Source organism: Phascolarctos cinereus, unplaced genomic scaffold (assembly GCF_003287225.1).
Source record: "Phascolarctos cinereus isolate Bilbo 61053 unplaced genomic scaffold, phaCin_HiC Scaffold_4;HRSCAF=312, whole genome shotgun sequence".
NCBI lineage: Eukaryota > Metazoa > Chordata > Mammalia > Diprotodontia > Phascolarctidae > Phascolarctos > Phascolarctos cinereus.
In genome coordinates, this window is record NW_027555847.1 from 520,336,683 (window position 1) to 520,356,407 (window position 19,725).

Sequence of the window (19,725 nt, forward strand, 5' to 3'; positions counted from 1 at the left end):
AGTTTGCTGCCATTAACTGGATCGAACAACTAGGCTGTTGGCCACAGCTTAAGAGTCAATATAGATGAATACCTTCTTTTGAGTGAGGGGCATTGCTCATAGCTCTGCCCATTGAGCTGACTGATCATTGCCTTGAATAGTGTGAACTTTACCTTGAAACAACTTGATCACTACTTCACTCCACTGGACTTACTTTTAATGTGATGGGTGGTACCAGCAAACTAGGCCTCTGCATCCTCTGGGAGCTTGGACAGACAAGGATCCCGAATTGGTGGAGGCATAGCAGTGGGTTAACTTTGGGCACATATTCCCCAGTGCCTTGGGTTAGCCACCAACTTGTGCAGTTTACTCATCAGGCTTCATTCAACTTTGAATGGACCATTACCATTTATAATTGATGCCTTCTACCACTTTGTGGGACTTGGTCTCAGCCAGAATTCATTGGAAAATAAGCATCTCAGGTTTCAATGTGATGGGAATATCCCTGGTCAATAATTGGAGGTTAATAATTGCAAAGGGGATGTAATTGACCATTACCCATGTAAATGTGCAGGTGTAGAACCCGAGAGACCTATGGGTCCTGACTACATCTTTCATGGGCTTATTTGATGCCACTGGAGTAGATCATATGTGTCAGTCAATAAACATTCTCCACCTTCCAATAAGGGGATCTGTTGGGTGTCATACTGATGAGGTTTGGGTTCCAGGGCTGACATGAACTTGAAGGATCAAGAGGTTCCTGTGGAATGATGAAAAAGTCCAGAGGGGTACAGCCATTTGGGAAATGTGCACCATGGCATCAGTGAATGACAGGTATACAAGTTGAAGGACCTATTGGATGCCTGCTGGGCAGCCTTCAATGTAGTTCGTTGTAGTTCTATTCAAATCATGTAGCATGCTCAAGTCACAGCTTAGAGTGGTTGCACGATGAACCTTAAATGGGAAAAGGTGCCAATAGCCATCAGCCCAATCAGAACCTGAGCATCTTTTTTGGCTTTTGGGAATTCAGGGCCAGGAGTTTAATCTCAGGGATGTCTCTCTGGGCCCCTTCCCATTGCATCCCCAGGACCTTAGCCTATTGGGATGGTCCTTATATTTTGTCTAGGTTAATTCTGTTTGGATCCTCAAGGTAGTCAGGGTGTTGCCCACTTGGATATCAGTTGCTCCTACTATAAAAATATTAATATAGTAATGGGTTGTAATATTGGTCAAGTTGGATTTTGGACACTTTTTTCCTATGAATGGTAGCAGGTAACCAGGCTATTATGCTATCCTTGGGTTAGAACAGTATAGTTGCAGTGTACTCCCTGCTAAGTAAAAAACAGGCTCTACTAGTCAAGTTGCTAATAAGAATTTGGATGCATTGATTCTTGCCAGCTAAGTTGTAATAGTCTGGGGAGCCAACAGCCATCTTTTACATTCACCCTGCCCAAGGCCCATTCTACTGTTAGAAGCGCCTATTTAAAGCTCAAGAAACCAATAAAGACAACTAGACTGAACAGTGGACACAGAAACGATCCAGTGGAAGCCAGTAGGTGGTAATAAGTGAGTCCCAATCAAGACTTTAGGTCAAAGGACTTGGAGGGGAGGACATTGTTGGTCCTGCCCACCAAATGGTCTACCTGTAGACTGAGGAGAAAATAAGTGACTACATTTAGAAGAGAAGATGTGGACTGATGGGGAGGAGAACCTTAGGCTTTGGCCTTTGCTGCTGTTCTTTGTTGTATTTCTGTAGATAACACTGGATACTGAATACTAACCTGTTGAGATACTCTTAAGTCCATTCACATTGTTCCTATTGACCTGTTTAATTTTCTACTTGACCTTCAACTCTGGCCATCACCTATATGGTGGAGTCAACCAGACCCTGGCAGCACCCTAAAGGGGCTCCTGCTTTTCCCAGGGACTGTATTGTGTTTGTGTCCCTCTGTCCATCCCCACCCCATATCCCCCCTACCCAGGTATATTTTTTGCGGAGTCAACAAAATTGAACCCCTTCCTGTACCTGACTCAAGCAGTAGCAGTGCAGCAGCAGTTTTTGTTGTTGAATCCTTTCAATCCTGTCCAACTCTTCATGACCCCATTTGGGGTTTTCTTGGCAAAGATACTGGAGTGGTTTGTCATTAGTAACTAACTTCAGCAGACAAATCTGTCACCCAGTTTCAAGAACACCAGATGAGTGTTTCTGAAGGGTCTTCCAAACTCTATTTTCTATGTAATAGGCACAGTCACAATCCTGAACGTGATCCACTGTGTGCTATAATCTATCTGGTGCCAGTTCATTGATTCCTTCCCAACAACTCTTACATGAGCTTCAGAGAGGAGAGTATTTTTTTGGGGTAGTGGAGGACTGGGACTAGGGGATGGATTTTAAGCCAGTGAAAACCAGTTTGGTACAGCCCGAAAGCACACTTTTTCAGACTCTTGCTAGATTGGCACAATTGGAGTTATTTCCTACTTCCTGCTCCTCCTTCCTTCCTCCTTATTAGGTAATTTAGGAAAAAAAACCCTCATTTATTGGTGTGTATATGTATGTGTGTGTGTGTGTGTGTGTGTGTGTGTGTGTGTGTGTGTGTGTGATATAGCATAGTAGGCTTTAAACTCCATGAAGACGGGCTGACTTATTTGAACTTTGATCTTACTAGTGTCTAGCACAATATTTTTAGGTATTTTATGAGTACTTATTGAATTAAATTGGCAATGCTCTTACAGATTGTGATGTATGCCTCCTTCTAGATACTATATAAAATATTTAATAAGATCAGTCCTTGGGAAGCCCCATAGTGAATATTTCTCCAGCCAAAGAAGTACCTCCTATTTGTTCCTTCTGTAAACCATTCCTTATGTATGACAAAAATTACCCCTAGATCTGTGACAACTATTTTAAAGATTAAATAATGTTCAGTATTTTTAAAGACCAGCTGCTCTATGAAGCTTTCTCTGGATTCTCCTTAGAACTGATCCCTACCTCTTTGAATCTGTTGGTTTGACTTTATCAATGAGCTGGATATTATTCTAACTCGTAAGTATTTGTACATGTGACCTGCAATCATAGGTTCATTTAATCTCAGCACTGGCTGAAACCTCAGAGATTATCTTGTTTAACCCATGTACAAACAGGAATTTCTTCTAAAATAAAATCCCTAGCAAGTGGTCTTCCAGCCTTTATTTGACAACCTCTCATAATGGCAATCCTACAAAACTTTCAAATATTGATTTTTGGACATCATTAATTGTTGGAAATTTTTCCCCCTTGAATCCGGATGAATGTAAATCTCTCCAAGTTTCTCCTATTGCTCTAGTTCTGAATTCTGGAACCTAGAAGAACAAGTTGTAATCTCTCTTCTAGATATTGATCAATTCTTCAAATTCTTGAACACAGCTATCATTCCCTGCCCTCCTTTCCTTCTCTATGTTCTCCCTGATCCCCAGTAGATTTTAAATTCCTTGAGAATTGGTACTGGGTCTCCACAGTACCTTGAATTAAATCAAATACTCAAATGGATCTATGACCTCAGCTATTTGAAAGTTCTCTTCAACAATGCAAATCAAAATCTATTCATGCCTGACCATCCCTCCTTACTTCTTATTCATGTCCTCCCATAAGTCTTTCATGAAGTGTCCACCCAATTTGTGTGAAGTCTTACTTTCTTCTGATATTGTGAATGTATTTGTGAAACACTCGCTGTCATCCCTTCCCCTCATCACATGGCCAACCCATCTTTCTTATCATACAATTTCTTGAAGATATCTTTTTCTCCTGTTCTTTAAAGTTTCTCATCCTATCATATGAAATAAAATATATGAAGTACTTTGTAAGCCTTAGAGTGCTTTAGAAATATTAAATATAATCATAATAATAACTGGTTATATTCATAGCCACTAGGTAGCTTTCCTTTCCCCTATATGTGACGTATTCATTTTTAACTCTTTGGAGACTATTCGTGTTCCATGTTTTTCTGCCATTCGGCAATACCAGTAAAATGTTGGTACTAAAAATATGGGGAAACGAGGTCATCAAAGGAGCTTTGCGATTTTCCAAGGGCAGTACTGGTATTTCCCTCTTGTTCAACTTTCAGTCAGCTCAGTGTCTTTCTGTATGGTCTGTTCCATTTTTGCAGAAAGATGGACAATTCAAATACAAGTTGTAATCCTTTTTCATCCTTTAGGTTTTTCTTGTGTCAGTGGTCAGGGTAAACTCCTCGGAGTGATCACAGACCTATTTCCAGAGGCTTTACGACGTTCTGGTACTTGATGCAATCAATACAATGTCATCTGCAAAGAATTGCATCTGGAGGGTGTCACCATCTACAAAGAATCCCTCTCCAATTTGGATTCTGCCCTAGATCTCCTCCATCACAGAAGCAAACAGCTTTGACAAGCACAAGTCTTTCTTCTTGTTGTATTTGTTTTGTTCTTGGCTGGCCTGGTGTATATGATCAGAGAGGCATTGAGTAGGGTTGTTATATCTCTCAAGGTCTCTTAAATAACTTTGATATGTGGAGAAGTACCTTGTTTAAAAAGAGCCTGTAAGGTGGCATTTTGTTATACTGTATCACATGGTTTTGGTTTTTGTTTTTAATAAGCAACAAACAATGTACACAGTGAGATCTTAGTTCTTATGCCCTTCAATCAATAGTGAAATGGCAAAGATGTGATCTCTTGTTAATTTTCTCTTTTAAAAGCCTGTTTGTTCCCTACTGTATCCCTCATCAAACATGCCCTTGATTTATATATGTAGATGACTCTTATAAAGTCAGTCAGCCAGGCACTGGGCTAGTAGCTAGGGATACAGAGAAAGGCAAAAATGTTCTTGCTTTCAAGGAGCTGGTATTCTAATGGGGGAGGCAGACATGAAAATAGCTGGTTATATGCAAGATAAACAAAAGAGATGGTAGATAATAGAGTGAGGCATTAGCAGCTGACGGAAGAAGAAAAGGCCTTCTAAGGAAGGGAGGCTTTGAGGTGAGTCTTGCAAGCTACTTGGGAAACTCGGCAGTGGAGTTGAGGAAGGAAAGCCCTATAGGCATGGGGCATAGCCAGTGAGAAGGCACAGATTTGGAACATGGAGTGATATGTACCAGAGCTGGCAAGTAGGTCAGTATTGCTAGTGTAAAGTGCATGGAGGGAAGTATAAGAAGACTAGAAAGGGAGGAAGGGGCCATGTTGTGAAGAGCTATACTGTATAGGCTACTATACAGAATTTTAAGTTTTTTTCCTGGAAGTAATAGTGAGCCATTGGAATTTGAGCAAGAGGATGATGTGAGCAAGCAGACACTTTAGGAAGATCAATTTGGCAGCTGAGTGGAAGATGGGTTGGAGTAGGGCAAAACCTGAGGCAGAGAGACCAATTATATAAGACCAATTATAATATGTAATAGCCGAGGTGAAAGATGATAAAGACTTGAACTTGGGTGGAAGCATTTTGTGAATAGAGAGAAGGGAACCATACAAGAGGCATTGTGAAGGTAGGGACATGAAGATTTGGGAAAGCATTGGATATTCAGGGTAAGACCCTGGGAGAGAGTCAGGAGTCAAGGATAACACATAAGTTGTGAGACTAGGATGGTGGTGCCCTTGACAATAATTGGGAAATTGAGAAGAATGGAAGGTGTGGGGGAGAGGGGAAGAAAGGTGAGTTTTATTTTGGACATGTTTAGTTTGGCATGCTTGATATTCAAAAGGCAGTTACTGATATGAGGCTGGAGCTATGCTGATGTAATGTTTCATAATTATTTTACATGGGATAAGGCAGAATGTCTTCTATCTCTTTATTGTCCTCTTTCTGTACTTCACTCTTTTGATTAGACTTTCCACTATATGTGCATAACAAAATGAGGCTTCAGCGAAAGATAATGAGGAACAGTAGGATACGTAGGAGAACAAGGAGAGAGCAGCATCATGAAAACCTAGAGAGGAGAGAGTAATTAGGAGTAGAAGCCAATCAACGTGTTGGTTTCAATGGAAAGATCAAGAAGGATGAGGACGAAGAAATTTTGGAGATGGTAGTTTCAATTGAGTTATGAGGCAAAAAGCTTGATTTTACAGGGTAAAGAAGAGAGTGACAGGAGAGGAAGTAGAAGCACTGATTATAGATAACTTCAAGGAGTTTAGTCAAGAAGGGATATAAGAGAGATATAAGATGATAGTGGGGATAATTGGCTCAGGTAACAGTTTTTAAGAGGGACATATGGATGTCAGAAAAGGAGTAGGCAGATAAGGAGAGATTGAAGATAAGAGGGATTACAGATGGAAGAATTAGCAAACAAAACCCAGAGTAATGAAAATATAAGTATTGTGTTGGATAATCCAAGGTTACCAACTACTTGACTTAGGACTCTATTTGGCAAAAGCTATAAAGTGGGTTGGTATTAATTAGGTTTAGAGAAACATACTATATGCCACATTAAACACCAAATGGATATGTGATGTAAATATATATGATTATGTTATAAAGAAATTAGAGAAGGAAAAGGAATATCTTTCAGAACTATAGATAGGGAAATAATTCTTACCTGAATAAGGATTAGAAGTTATTACATTTACATTTTGATTACATAAAATTGACTTTTGAATAAACGAGATAAATACAGTTAGAATTAAAAAGGAAACAATTGAGGAAAAATATTTAAAGCAAATTTCTTTGACGAAAGCCTCATATCCAAGATATGTAAAGAATTTATACAAATATATGGAAGCAAGATCTGTTCCCCAATAGATGAATGATCAAAGGATATGAAGTCTGTTCTTAAATGAAGAGCAACATGTTAAACATTTGAAAACATTCTCTGAATCACTAATAATTACAGAGATTCAAGTTTAAATAACTCAGAAGATGAGAACAGAAAAGTAAAATTATTACTATTGGAGGGATTGTGAGAAAATAGACATATTAATACATTGGTGGTAGATCTGTGAATTGGTTCTGGAAAATAATTGGAACTATACCCAAAAGGTTACAAAACTGTACATTCCCTTTAGCCCAGAGATACTAGTGTTAGGTATATATCCGAAAGAGATCAAGGTTAGAGGAAAAGGACAAATATATGCAAGAATATTTATAGCAGCAATTTCCATACTAGCAAAGAATTGTAAACCAAATAGGGATCCATCAATTGGGAAATGGCTGAATAAATCATGGTGTATGACTATAATGGTATTGCATCATAACAAAGTGTGGCTATAACATTCAGAAAAATGGGAAGACAACATGAACTGATACAGAATTAAATAAGCAGGACCAAGACAGCAATTTACATGACAACATCAATGGGGGAAAAAACTTTGAAAAATGCCAGAACTCTAATCAAAGCAGCAAATAATAATGACTTCAAAAGACTGGTGATAAAATATACTTCCCACCTCTTGACAGAAAGGTAATGAATGAATTTGAGATGCAGAGTAAGAAAAACATTCTTAGGCATGGTCATGTGACTATGTTGACATGTTTTGCTGGATCATGCATAATACATTGCGAAGAAAGGTTTCTATTTGGTAAGGGTGTGGTGTGGGGGAACAATAGATTAATGAGTGGTGATGAATATAAAAGGAACATTCACAAGCCATAAAGAAATCAACAGTTTTCTTGCTACTTTTAAAACATTTATTTATGTCTCAAAAACAAACTGCGAAACAGAAATTCATGGTTTCTTAGATAAGCTTTTTTATTCATTTCTTGTGTTGGAAAGATTGATTTATATTGACATATTTTATACTGGTTATTAAATTCATATAAAAAAGGAAATTTAGCTAATAAGAACAGATATATATTACTAGTTACCGATATTCTCTCAGTCACTTTTTTCATTATTAATGTGATCTGAAATTTTTTTTCCTACATCATTAGTTTCTTCCCATGAAGAGTCTGACTCTTCATGACCACATTTGGGGTTTTCTTGTCAAATATACTGGAGTGGATTGCCATTTCCTTCTCCAGGTCATTTTATAGATGAGGAACTAAGGCAAACAGAGTCAAGGAACTTGCCCAGGGTCACACAGCTAATAAGTGTCTGAGGCCAGATTTGAATTCAGGAAGATAAGAATTCCTGACTCCAGGCCTAGAACTCTATCCACTGCTCTGTGTAAACTAGCAGCCCTTCTGCTCCTTCAGGTATCTTGAATATTGATCTCTCAACACCCACACTATCATGGTGCCTCTACTATGACTTATTTGGCTCAATCTGGTTGCTGCTTCCATTTTTATTCCCGTCAGTGACCTTTCTATCTCCTCTCTAATTACAACTGGGACTCTGATGTTAGGATCCAAGTGTGGTAGTTCTATGGTCCTTGGTGGAGCAAATTGTTATAATTTTTTCTTCATCATTTTTCCTCAGAATGATGTGTTGGCAGCCACAATGCAGTTTATATTGCTTTTTAGTCATTAGGGAAAGCTCTGACTTCAGAAATGGTATGTCCTGCCATTGGACAAAGAAAAGAAAAAAACCCAGCATAACTTGTTCAAAGAATTTTAGGTCACCAACCCAAAACATGCAGTTTTTTGGAGTGGCAATATCTAAAGATTGTTGATGAAAGATATGTTAGCCTGTATTTCTGCTGTACTATTGAAGATCAGGACGATGAGCTAATTACCCTGGAAATACTTCATTGTTATGTTGAACTACCTGACAAATATTTTGACAGTATGTGTGAACCTGATATCATCTTTAGCTTTAAGAAAGCTTATTTTATTCTTGATGAGTTTCTTTTAAGAGGAGAAGTTCAGGAAACATCCAAGAAAAATATACATACAGCCATTTAACAGGCAGATCTGCTACAAGAGGAAGGTGAAACTCTAATGTTCTTAAAGAAATTAGACTGACATCTCCCATGTTGATGACATCATGTGGTCTCACATAGTGAAGCTTTTTACTGCTTTTATATCACAGTTTAGCTAATGGTGTTAGATGATGTTTGTTAGTGTTACTGTTTTGCGAAGCAGCTTCATTCAGGCCTACATAAAAATACTCTGCTTTTTCAAAAGAGAAAAAAAGAATTTTTTTTAAAGGGACTTAAATGTTAATGCAGATGGGATGGTGATGCAGATGAGACATATTTTCAGTATTTTTAAAGGTTGAATTATGTCAGTTTCCCATTAATTTTATTTATATGTGACAATTATGAATATACACACTAAATCCAGATCAGGAAGTTCATTTGTTGGTATTCCTGCATTCCAACTGAAAGGAAGCTACACTTGTATCAATGTAAAGTAAATGTAACAGTGTTTCAATATGGTTTTATGCAACCCAAGACTGATGTTACATTTTGGTATTTATGGGAATGAGAAAAATTGATTTTACATACAAAAATGATTTAAAGTCTAACACTGCCACTTACTTACACATACATGTATATACCAAAGATACCTATCAGGGACTACATCTTAAATTGGTAGCTTATTGAAAAATGTACATTTCTGAGACTAAAAGGATATTACATTAAAGGGAATACAGACTACTTTAACCAAAACAATCCTCTTTTATATTGACCATTAGTTAAAGGCAGAAATTTGGACCAAAGATACTACACTCCAATATAAGCACATAATGCACACAATGAAAATGGTTAAAGACATAATTTTCTATGTAAGATTCTTTTAAGAATAATTTTTACAACTTAGATTATTTTTATACATTATACTACCATTATTTACCTCATTACTCTGTGAGCTAATGAAAACTTCTATTTAAATTGGATGTTATAAATGAAAATCTTGATTTGCCTAGTACTATCACTGTTTCAACAAAAATTTGGCTGAGTTCACAAAGTATCACATGACTAAGTTTGCTCCAGTATTAAGTTATTCTGGTTAGCTAAATTTTCCCTATACTTTTTAAAAAAATGAAGTGCCACTGATTTATAACATTTATTTCTCCTTTCATGCCACCACCTAGTCAGAAAATATTCATGATCTATATCTTTCATATAATAATATTAGTTGGATGAGACAAAAGGGCAATAGTGGGACTTATTTTTTGAAACTTTTATAATTCAGTTCCAATACCATTTTCATGTGTATTTAAACATTTCTTCAAAGTTTGCACTTTTATTTATTTGTATATGCTTGACTGGAATAAGCTTTGTAATTGTGACTAATATTTAGTCTGTGACCATTGTTTTATCACATACATTAGTTGTAATGAATGTCTACTCTTACACCAAAAAAAAAAGACAGAAAAGGAAATATCTTATGGATAAATTATGTTCTAACCCAACATTGCTTTTTGAAGCCATCTGGCAAATAAATCACATATTTGCTGCCTAAAATATCTTCCAGACTTTTTGTGATCTTGTGGCATTAACAGCAATTCAATTTCTAAAACTTCTAAATCCATTTCCTATTTTTTATTGTCAGTTATGTGTTTCAGTAGTTCAGGATTAAGTTGTTTCAACTATATGCCATATCTTTTTATCACTGGTATTCTTCTTACTTTTTATTTATTCTGAGCTTGTCTCTGACAAATCAGTTGCCTGACTACATACAGACATCTGATCCAGGGATAACTGCCTCTTCAATAGCAAATATTTTTTCTGTCTGTTAAAACAGATTGGGGTGGTGGGATTTTTTTGGGGGGGATGTTATTGGTGATCACCATGTCCAGTGGCTTCCAATTTTTCATTTAAAAAGATGTTCATGATATGAGGTTATGAGTCTTCTGGTTAATTTACAAATCTTTGGCCACTTTCATTAATTTTTTCTTGATCTGTGCTTTGTAATGTATTTCTCCCCACCCTTATCACTTTCCCCACTTTTTCAATGAAGTCGACATACATCCATTAAGCACCTACCTACTTTGTACTAGGCACTGTGCTTAAATGTTGAGGATACAAAAAAAGGGTAAAATAGTTTCTGCTCCCAAGAAGCTGATAATTTAGTAGATAAGACAGCATGAAAATAACTGGGATAGTTTGAGAATCATAGCACAGAGATGATAATGAATCCATGGGACTTGATGAGGTCACCAAATGAAATAGCATAGAGGCAGAAGAGAAGAGGCCCAGGACCAATGGGATGCCTGTGCTTAGCAGACGTGACCTGGTGAAGTTCCAGCAAAGGAGAGTGAGGACTAGTCAGATAAGGGAAGAAAGAGGAGGGAGTGTCATGAAAGCCTAGAGGGGAAAGACTGTCAAGGAGAAGAGTATAATCCACAGTGTCAAAGGCTGCAGAGAGGTTAAGAAGGATAAGAATTGAGAAAAGAGGGGCAGCTAGGTGGCACAGTGGATAGAGTACCGGCCCTGAAGTCAGAAGGACCTGAGTTCAAATCCAGCCTCAGACCAAACACTTGACACTAGGTTTGACCCTAGGCAAGTCACTTAACCCCAGTTACCTAAGAAAAAAAGTTTAAAAAAAGGAATTGAGAAAAGGCCATTAGATTTGGTAATTAAGACATCATTAGTAACTTTGGAAAGAGAAGTTTCAATTGAATGATGAGGTCAGAATCTAGATCATAGAGAATCAAGAAGAGAATGTGAGGAAATAAAGGCACTTTTTTTAGGGGGGGTTAGGCAATGGGGTTAAGTGACTTGCCCAGGGTCAAACAGCTAGTAAGTGTTATATGTCTGAGGCCAGATTTGAACTCAAGTCCTCCTGACTCCAAGGCTGGTGCTCTATCCACTTCACCACCTAGTTACCTGGAGACACTTATTGTAGATGGTCTTCTCAAGGAGTTTAGTCAGGAAAGGGAGAAGAGCTATGTGATGATAATTAGCAAGGATGGATGGATCAAGTGGCCGTTTTTTTGAAGATGGAGTACTCATGGGCATCAAGCAGCAGGGAAGCAGCTGATGGGGAGAGAGTGGAAATGATAGAGGGGGCAATCTGTTTGAGAAGATGAGGTGGAATAAAATTGTATGTATACAGGGGTTTAGCTTTCACACCAACAAGGCTGACCTCTTCCTATGAGACAGTGGTGAAGGAGGAGACAATGGGGGACTGCATCTGAATGCTTTGAATTGATGAGGTGAGAAGAAGAGGGAGTTTTTCAAGAATGGCCTTGATTTTTTTTTTATTGAAATATGAAGCACAGCTCTCAGCTGAGAGGGTTAGGGAAGAGGAAACCATTGGAAGTTTGAGGAGGGATGAAAATGTTTGGTAAAAGCACTATGGTAAATTGGATAATAGATTAATAATAGAAGTTAAATTGCCTTGTCAACAGAATGTATGATCAAGGAGGCTAAGAAGCTCCCCTATTCTGAAGGCAGGCATGGACAAGGTAATGGTCAGGAGTGAAACTTTTTCCAAGTATCAAAGTGTATGTAAACTTAATCTAATAGTAAACACTTAGTAAACATTTAATTGAAGAATTACAAAATGTTGAAATTGGAGGTAAAAATTTTATGGGGTTGTTTCCAGATCATGTGGCAGGCAAGATGGAAGATTTCATTTTCTCTGATTCTCACAATCTCTCAAATATCTCAAAAATAAGAATTACTAAACACAGTAAACAAAATTCAAGTCAAAAAAATTCATAGACTGCTTCCAGAAAAAAAAAATCTTATGCGGCAAATTCCAAGACACATTGTGGTTAAACAGAACAATTCCATTAATAATACATTTTGCAAGTGATCAGAGGAAAGACCTTCAAATATAAATGAAAAGAAATTCAAATAATACAGGACCATTCTGCAATCACCAGGAACCACGGAAAAGAATGAAAGAATATGCTAGACAGCAAAGTAAATAAAGGTGCAACCGAAGGCAACCTATTCTGCAAACCTGAGCCTAATCATCAACAAAAAAGATGGATCTTCAATCAAAGAGGGGCATTTGAAGCAATACCTAGTTCAAGCTTTGCTTTGCAAACACCCGGATAAAAGAAATGCATTGTACTCTAATTAAGTTAACATAACTTCTGAAGAAAAGGGCCTACTGGAGAACTGGGAATGTGGCAAAGGGAGAGATTGAAAGAGGGGAAAAAAGGAGAAATCTCAATTCAGTGGTGGGAAAGGGTCCCACTGAAGAATGGTTCTATGGATGGTGAAGGAAGACTTTACGATGGAGTATAATCTTAGGGGATTTGGTGCTTATAGAGACACTACATCTGAGAGAATGTCGTGCCTTCATGGCCAGCATCCTGTCTCAGGAGAAGGGGAATCAGAGGTCCTGGGGACAATTGATATCCAGAAAGGTGGAAGGACATGGGCCAGAGAGGAGATTTCATGGCAAATGGGAAAAAAAGATTGTGGGGAGGAAAAATGGGTACTAATGAACCAATAATAGTAGCTAGTAATTACAGAGCTCTTCAAGGTTTGCAAAGTTCTTCACAGTTTAGCAATGGAGAGCTGAGGCAAAGAGAGGATAAATAATTTGCCCAGGGTCACACAGCTAATAAACACCTGAAGTAGGATTTTAGCTTGGGTCTTCCTAACTCCATGTCCAGCACTCTATCCATTGTAGCGCCCAGGGGCAATACTTCTATCTTTTCTATTTCTTGTAGGCATTGGTACTGCTAAGAGGAGGAACATCAGAAAAAGGGAGAGGAGCAAATTCTAAAAGACAATAACAGAAGCTATTTAGGAGAGGGAACTCAAAATAAGTATCTCAAGTGTAATTTCATGAGAAATACAGAGACTAAAGAAAGAAGAAATAATAATCAAGAGTCAAAGAACAAAAGGCTAGAACAGAAAGAGGAGAGAATTAATAGAAATAGGAGATAAGATTTGTTGGGTTTACAAAAATTTCTTCAGGTTATTGATATGTTTTTCTGAGCTCCTTGCAAAATACTTTTAGAATAGTTAAACTTTTTCTACTTGGTTCTCCCTGCCTATCTCCCCTCCCCTCCTAATATCTTTATAATCTTTAGAGAATCTATACAACCTCTTTTGAAGCAGTTGTTGCTAAAGCTATTTTTGAGGTAAGGAAATGGAGATTCAATGACCTTAACAAGGGATCTTTTACCACAGTCTTCCAGCTGCAAGTTTGTTAATTACATAGGCCCTACTCAAGTGCTGAAAAGAGAGGCTGTTTATAAGACATCTATTACTTCCATGTTAAAATTGCTAATGGCTCATGTCAGCAATTATTTGCAGCTTTTCAGTCTTTTTAATTGTGCCTTTCCTAAATAGTGTACACAGTAAATTCTCTCCCATATTAACAGATTCATTAGGAATAGAAGTGAAAACCCTCATGTCTGGGAATTCCTAATGGTTGAGTTTCTTAGACAAAGGACTTCCATTATAACTACCTAAAACATAAATTAATCTCTGCACACAATGGGCCACCAAAGGCAAAACTGAAAAATAGAATGATAGCAGCATTAACCAAACCCCATCATAATATTCTTTCCTATTCTCAGTTTTGCATGCAATCCTTTTTTCTGTTCTTGGTTTGAATCCTTGGCTCTCCTATTTTACTTCTGTATGCTCTTAGTCAAGTTACATTATCCTCTCTGACGTTTCAGATTCCCTATATGTTAAATGAGGTCTCTTCACAATCTAAAATCTGGTGATCCAAGGTGCAGGAAGTATTTTTTATCTCCAGGGGTCCTCTCTAGCATCTGTGAAATCTTGCCACAAAGATAGCTATCTATTTTGTCTAGATAGTAAATGAAAACCAGGAGAAATAAAAGCAAAAAGAAATTCATAATCAGAAGCCATCTTTCCATTAAAGTAGTGTTAGCAAGTCTGGTGCTATGAGCAAAGGGAGAGGAGTTAGAGAAACCCAGGAGAGTAAATGGGCAGTCCGCTTCCTCTCCCTCCCTCTTTGTCCTGTCTGTTCTTTCTGCTTTGTCCTGTTTCTTCTGTTTACCCTGGTTTGATTTTTTCATTCAGAGAGGCTACAGGGAACAGCTGATTGCTATTGTTTTTTTTCACATGTATAAATTTTATTTAATTTTCAATTCATGGAAAAAAAGCCAAGCATTTCCATAACACAGTACAATAAGAAAGATGATTGTATGTGAAACTGAAAATCTGCCTTGTACAACTTTCTATTCCCTCCAAATATACAACCAACTTATCATGTAATTTTTTTAAACTTTTTTTCTCCCCCCCCTTGATGGCTATACTCAGATAGACTATACTCAAATGTGTGTATGTATATATATATGTATGGATATGTATATATGTGTGTGTGTGTATATATGTGTGTGTGTATATATATATATATATATATATATATATACATATATATATATAATATAATTTTATACACATTCTATTTATCAGTTCTTTCTCTGGATGTAGATAGTGTCTTCATATGTCCTTTATTTTTAATTTGTGTATTTATAATAGTCAAAATTACTTAGTTGCTCAAAGTTGTTCTTAAAACAATGTTGCTGTTACTGTGTAGCTGATTGCTATTGTTGAGGGTAGTGTGGATGTCTCCTGTCTTTGGGGGGCAGTCTCAAGAAACCCATACCAGCTATACTGACTGGAGTCAGGATGACACTTAAACGCTCTAACTTCGTTCTTTTCTAGAACTTTGTAAGTCCAAGATCCTGGACAAAGTCACTAGAACAGTGCCTAAGGCTCAGACATTAAACAATTGGTTGAGAAGAGAAAAACTATTTTTTTAATAAGAGCAAACAATAAGGTTTTTCATTTTTGTTTTGTTCTGACTATAATGCCCAAATATTTTTGTCTGATATAGACCTAACCTAAATCCAGTTTAGAAACAGTTGACATAGATAATGCTTAATAGAACTATTTGAGCGACATTTCTTTGCATTCTACTGATGTGAACAGTAATTTGGGAACAAATGGCCTATGACTGCTAATGACTATTCTTTCATCTGAGTGTAGTATTCCTATTAAGAGTTAAAAAGGGTTAAATAATTCTTCATTAGAAAGCATTTTACAGACCTGGAAATATACTATATCCTAGTAATCATCAATCATGTGGATGTTGGCTGCCAAAGTTGCACATCAAAACTCAATTCACCAGAGAAAAATTTACAAGCTTGTCAATTACTTCATCAGCCCTTTCTGCATCCTCTGAATTCAATAATACTGTCTTGCCATAATATTTGCCCTTAGATTAGTGTGCTTACCAAGTGTAAGCTTGACTTTATTTTTGCTTATAGAATCAGTTAGCCCTAAGGCAGGCATCCAGGCCCCTTTCAGCCTTCATCTGTGTCACTAATTTGAAGGATAAAGGAGGTGCCTCTCTAGAAACTGCTAGGGTGTGAGGCCAGCTGGTTTCACCTCTAAGCAGATGTGTAAGCAAGCACTTTGCTTTGTTTCCCTTGAATTTTAGGCTCCTGATGCTTAGAGGTGGGGAAGAGCCAACCAAATGGGATCTATCCCTTGCCTTCCTCAATGTTTACCTCAAAAACTCCAGACATCAGAGGCCTACACATTTAAGGAGCCAGTAGCCCAGGGGAATTACTACCTTAAATCAATAACTAGCTCCTTCATTACCAATTACTTCATCAGAGTTGCTTGAAGTTGTAATAGAATAATCAACAAATAATTATAGTCAGTTGGGTACTAAATAACCAAACAAACAAGAAGTCAGAATGGAGTCAGAGCTTAGTAAGTTATGGCATTTATTACTTTTTATCCCAGCATTACCATTAACTTATATTGTGAACAGGTGACTAGCAACACAATATGACAGGGCTTTGGAGATTGAGGCTTTCTTTACAACTCAGTTCTAATCCTATCTTCCATCATAGTGACCTTTCCTCATTTTCAACCCTGTTTGTGGCTTCCCTGAGATTCTATCCTATCTACACAGTTTAAATTGTTCATGTACATAGTTATGGGCATGTTGTCTTTCTCATTAGAACGTGAACTCCTTGAAACCAGAGGCCCTGTTTTTGGCTTTCTTTGTGTCCCCAGCACCTATATGCTGTCACATAGGAAATGCTTAATACATTCTTGTTGATTTATTGACATGTCAGATCTTCAAACATTTGAAAATCTCTCATACACCTCCTAAGTCTTCTCCAGTTTTAACATCCTCGATTCCTTTAATTTCTGCCAGTGACATATTAATGAGTTGTCCATGGGTAAATCATAACCTCTCTGAGCCTCAATTTTATTCTTTATATAATGGGGATAATAATTGTAAGGCTCAAATGAGACATAATGGGGATAAAAAGGGGAACCCTCCATCCGCTCTGGATGAGGCAGTTTCTGTTTAAATTATACATATATATTTTCAATCAACAAAAATCTGCTTTCTTACCTTCCTACTCCAAATCCTCCCACCCTCAATCAAGAACTAAAAAAAAAACCCTCCCAAACCACATTACAAACATGAATAGTCAAAACAAATATCTACATTTGCCATGTCAGAAGAATATTTGTAAGTTATTCTTGACTCTAAACCTGGAATCCTTTGCCTTCTGGAATATCATATTGCAAGCTCTCCATTCCTTTATAGTAGTGGCTGTTAAATAGTGTGTAATCCTGACTGTGACTCCTCAGTACTTGGATTGGTTCTTTCTGCCTGCTTGCAGCATTTTTTCTTTGACCTGGAAAATATGGATTTTGGCTATGATGTTCCTGGGAGTTTTCACTTTGGGGGTTTCTGTCGGGAGGTGAATGGTGGATTCTTTCTATTTCTACTTCTCCTTTTGCTTCTAAGACATCTAAGCAGTTTTAAGATTTCTTGAAATGGCATGTCAATTTTTTTTTTTTGGTAACAGCATTTAGATAGTCCAACGGTTCCTAGTTTTTTTCTATTTGATCGTTTTCCACATAATTGTTTTTGGTCTGAGATATTCTACATTTTCTTCTAATTTGTTAGTTTTTTTGCTTTGAACGTTTTTTATTGTCTCCTGGAGTCACTGAATTCTATTTGATTCATTCTAATTTCAGGGAGTTTGTTGCTTGGGCAAGATTTCTTGTGCCAAGTTGTAAATTCTCTTTCCATTTCTTTCTTTGATAGTTACCATCTTTTTCTTCAAGTGCTGTCATTTCATTTATAAGAATATTTTAAACTCTTTTTTTTAATGACTTACTTTTTCTCTTGCAGGAGAGTTTGTACCCAAGTTTGTATTTTTCTCAGAGGCTTTGCTTGTAGATATTTTTGGAGTCATTCTCTTTTGAATTTATGCCTTCAGCTTCCCTGTCACAATGATAGCTCTTTATGATGAGATTCCTTTTTTTGTTTGCTCATCTTTTCTGTTTGCTTCCTGATTTGGGGCTGTTAGGGCTGAGCTCTACACACTTTTGGAGGTCCTGTTCCTCTTTTCTTGGGGGTAGTGTTGTGTTGTTCTAGAATCTCAGCAACAGACTTGGGACCTGCAAGCTTTCAATGCTTCCATAGTAGTTGGATCTGGAGCAAAATCTGAATGCTGTCACCCTTGTCTGAGCTCTGCAAGCTACTGACCTGGGTTTGAGTGTGAGCAAAACAACAGTAGAATGATGCTGGATTCAGTCTCTATCAGTCAGCTGGAAAGCTCTGTTGGTTCAGAGTGATAGATCTTCAGGATTCCCTTTATCTAGGATTCCTGCCCTAGTTATTCCTTTGCAGGCTGATCTGGGTGCTGGAACTGAAACCCCACTCTACTGCTGGGATCTGAGCCACACTGCTGCTGCTTGCTTCTGAACTTCCTCCTCTATTGGTATACTGCACAGGGTCTCCTACCTAGAAATATTCCCCCTCCCCCCAAGATGCTGCTCCCCTTCTCAGTCTGCCCTGAATATGTGACCCAGAATGGAGAGTGGGTAACATAACTACTGGGTGGCACCTGTTCCCATTGAGTTCTGGGGTGTATGGATGGGGCGCTTTTCATGGAACCAAACATGAGCCCTATCCCATGCCAGTGGCCCTATGATCTAACCACTTTTGATAACAGATGTGCTCTGGCCTCTTGCTGAAGGGGCTATATGAACAGAGGCTTTTGATTGATTCCTTAATTTCCATAGAAGTTTGGCTGAGAAGGAAGAGCAGCCTACTCAGTAGACTTAAAAAAGGGACATGGCTTTTGCTATCTTTCTTTTTTTCCCCTGTCTATTGAGTGGATTGGGACCCTTGCAGTTCTCACTCAGCATCCCATGAAAGGCTGGGAAGGTTTTTCATCCTTCCCTATCTCAGGCAGCAGTGGCAACTGTACATGCATTTGCTGACTGAAGAGCTTTTGGCTGGAACTCAATCTGGCTGTCTTTTATTTTTGTGTTTTTTTTTCTCTGAACACAGGTCACTGAATAGTTACCCTAAGATACATATTTATAGTCTTGATGGTACAGTACAAGCAATATTCTTAGGTCCTACCACATGCAGAGTAGGCAAGTTTTTCCTTAAATGTTATTGAGCCCGTCTTTGAATCTTAATTGGTCCATGGGACTAAGGCTCAAACCACTGGTGTAGCTTCATAGTGGTATAAATAGAAAAATCCAGTGCACAATTAATCAATAGCTCCTCCCTCATGCTTTTGTCTGACAGACAGGGTAGGAGTGCCCAGGTTAATCAGTGCTGTATCCTTTCTGCGTATCTTTTCCCTACTATGGCTAAGTAAACCTTTCATTTACTTACTGTTAGATGGTTTACAAGTTTTAAATTTCATTTGGATCTGAACCTGTAGTTTTAAGACCAGCCTGAATCAGACTGGGAATTTGCAAGTTCCTGGGTTTAGGTACTGGTTATCAACAGGAACTGATCTTCACAACAGCTTCCTAGAGTTGGTGAATACGAACCATAACTTGGCTTGCTAGAAGATAATGGGCATTAAATGAATTGCTCAGATAATGCAGAGCCAAACTGAAGATAAAGTGCCTATTTGGCAGGCAGAAAAACAAGTATTTCATTTTTATTATTTTAAATTTCACCTTCCT

At 37.7% G+C, this 19,725-nt stretch overlaps 1 pseudogene; it reads left to right on the forward strand.

Moving 5' to 3' along the window:
• Window positions 1–2,648: 2,648 nt before the first annotated feature.
• Window positions 2,649–10,252, forward strand: LOC144456991 (AP-1 complex subunit sigma-2 pseudogene; annotated as a pseudogene).
• The last annotated feature ends 9,473 nt before the right edge of the window (window positions 10,253–19,725 follow it).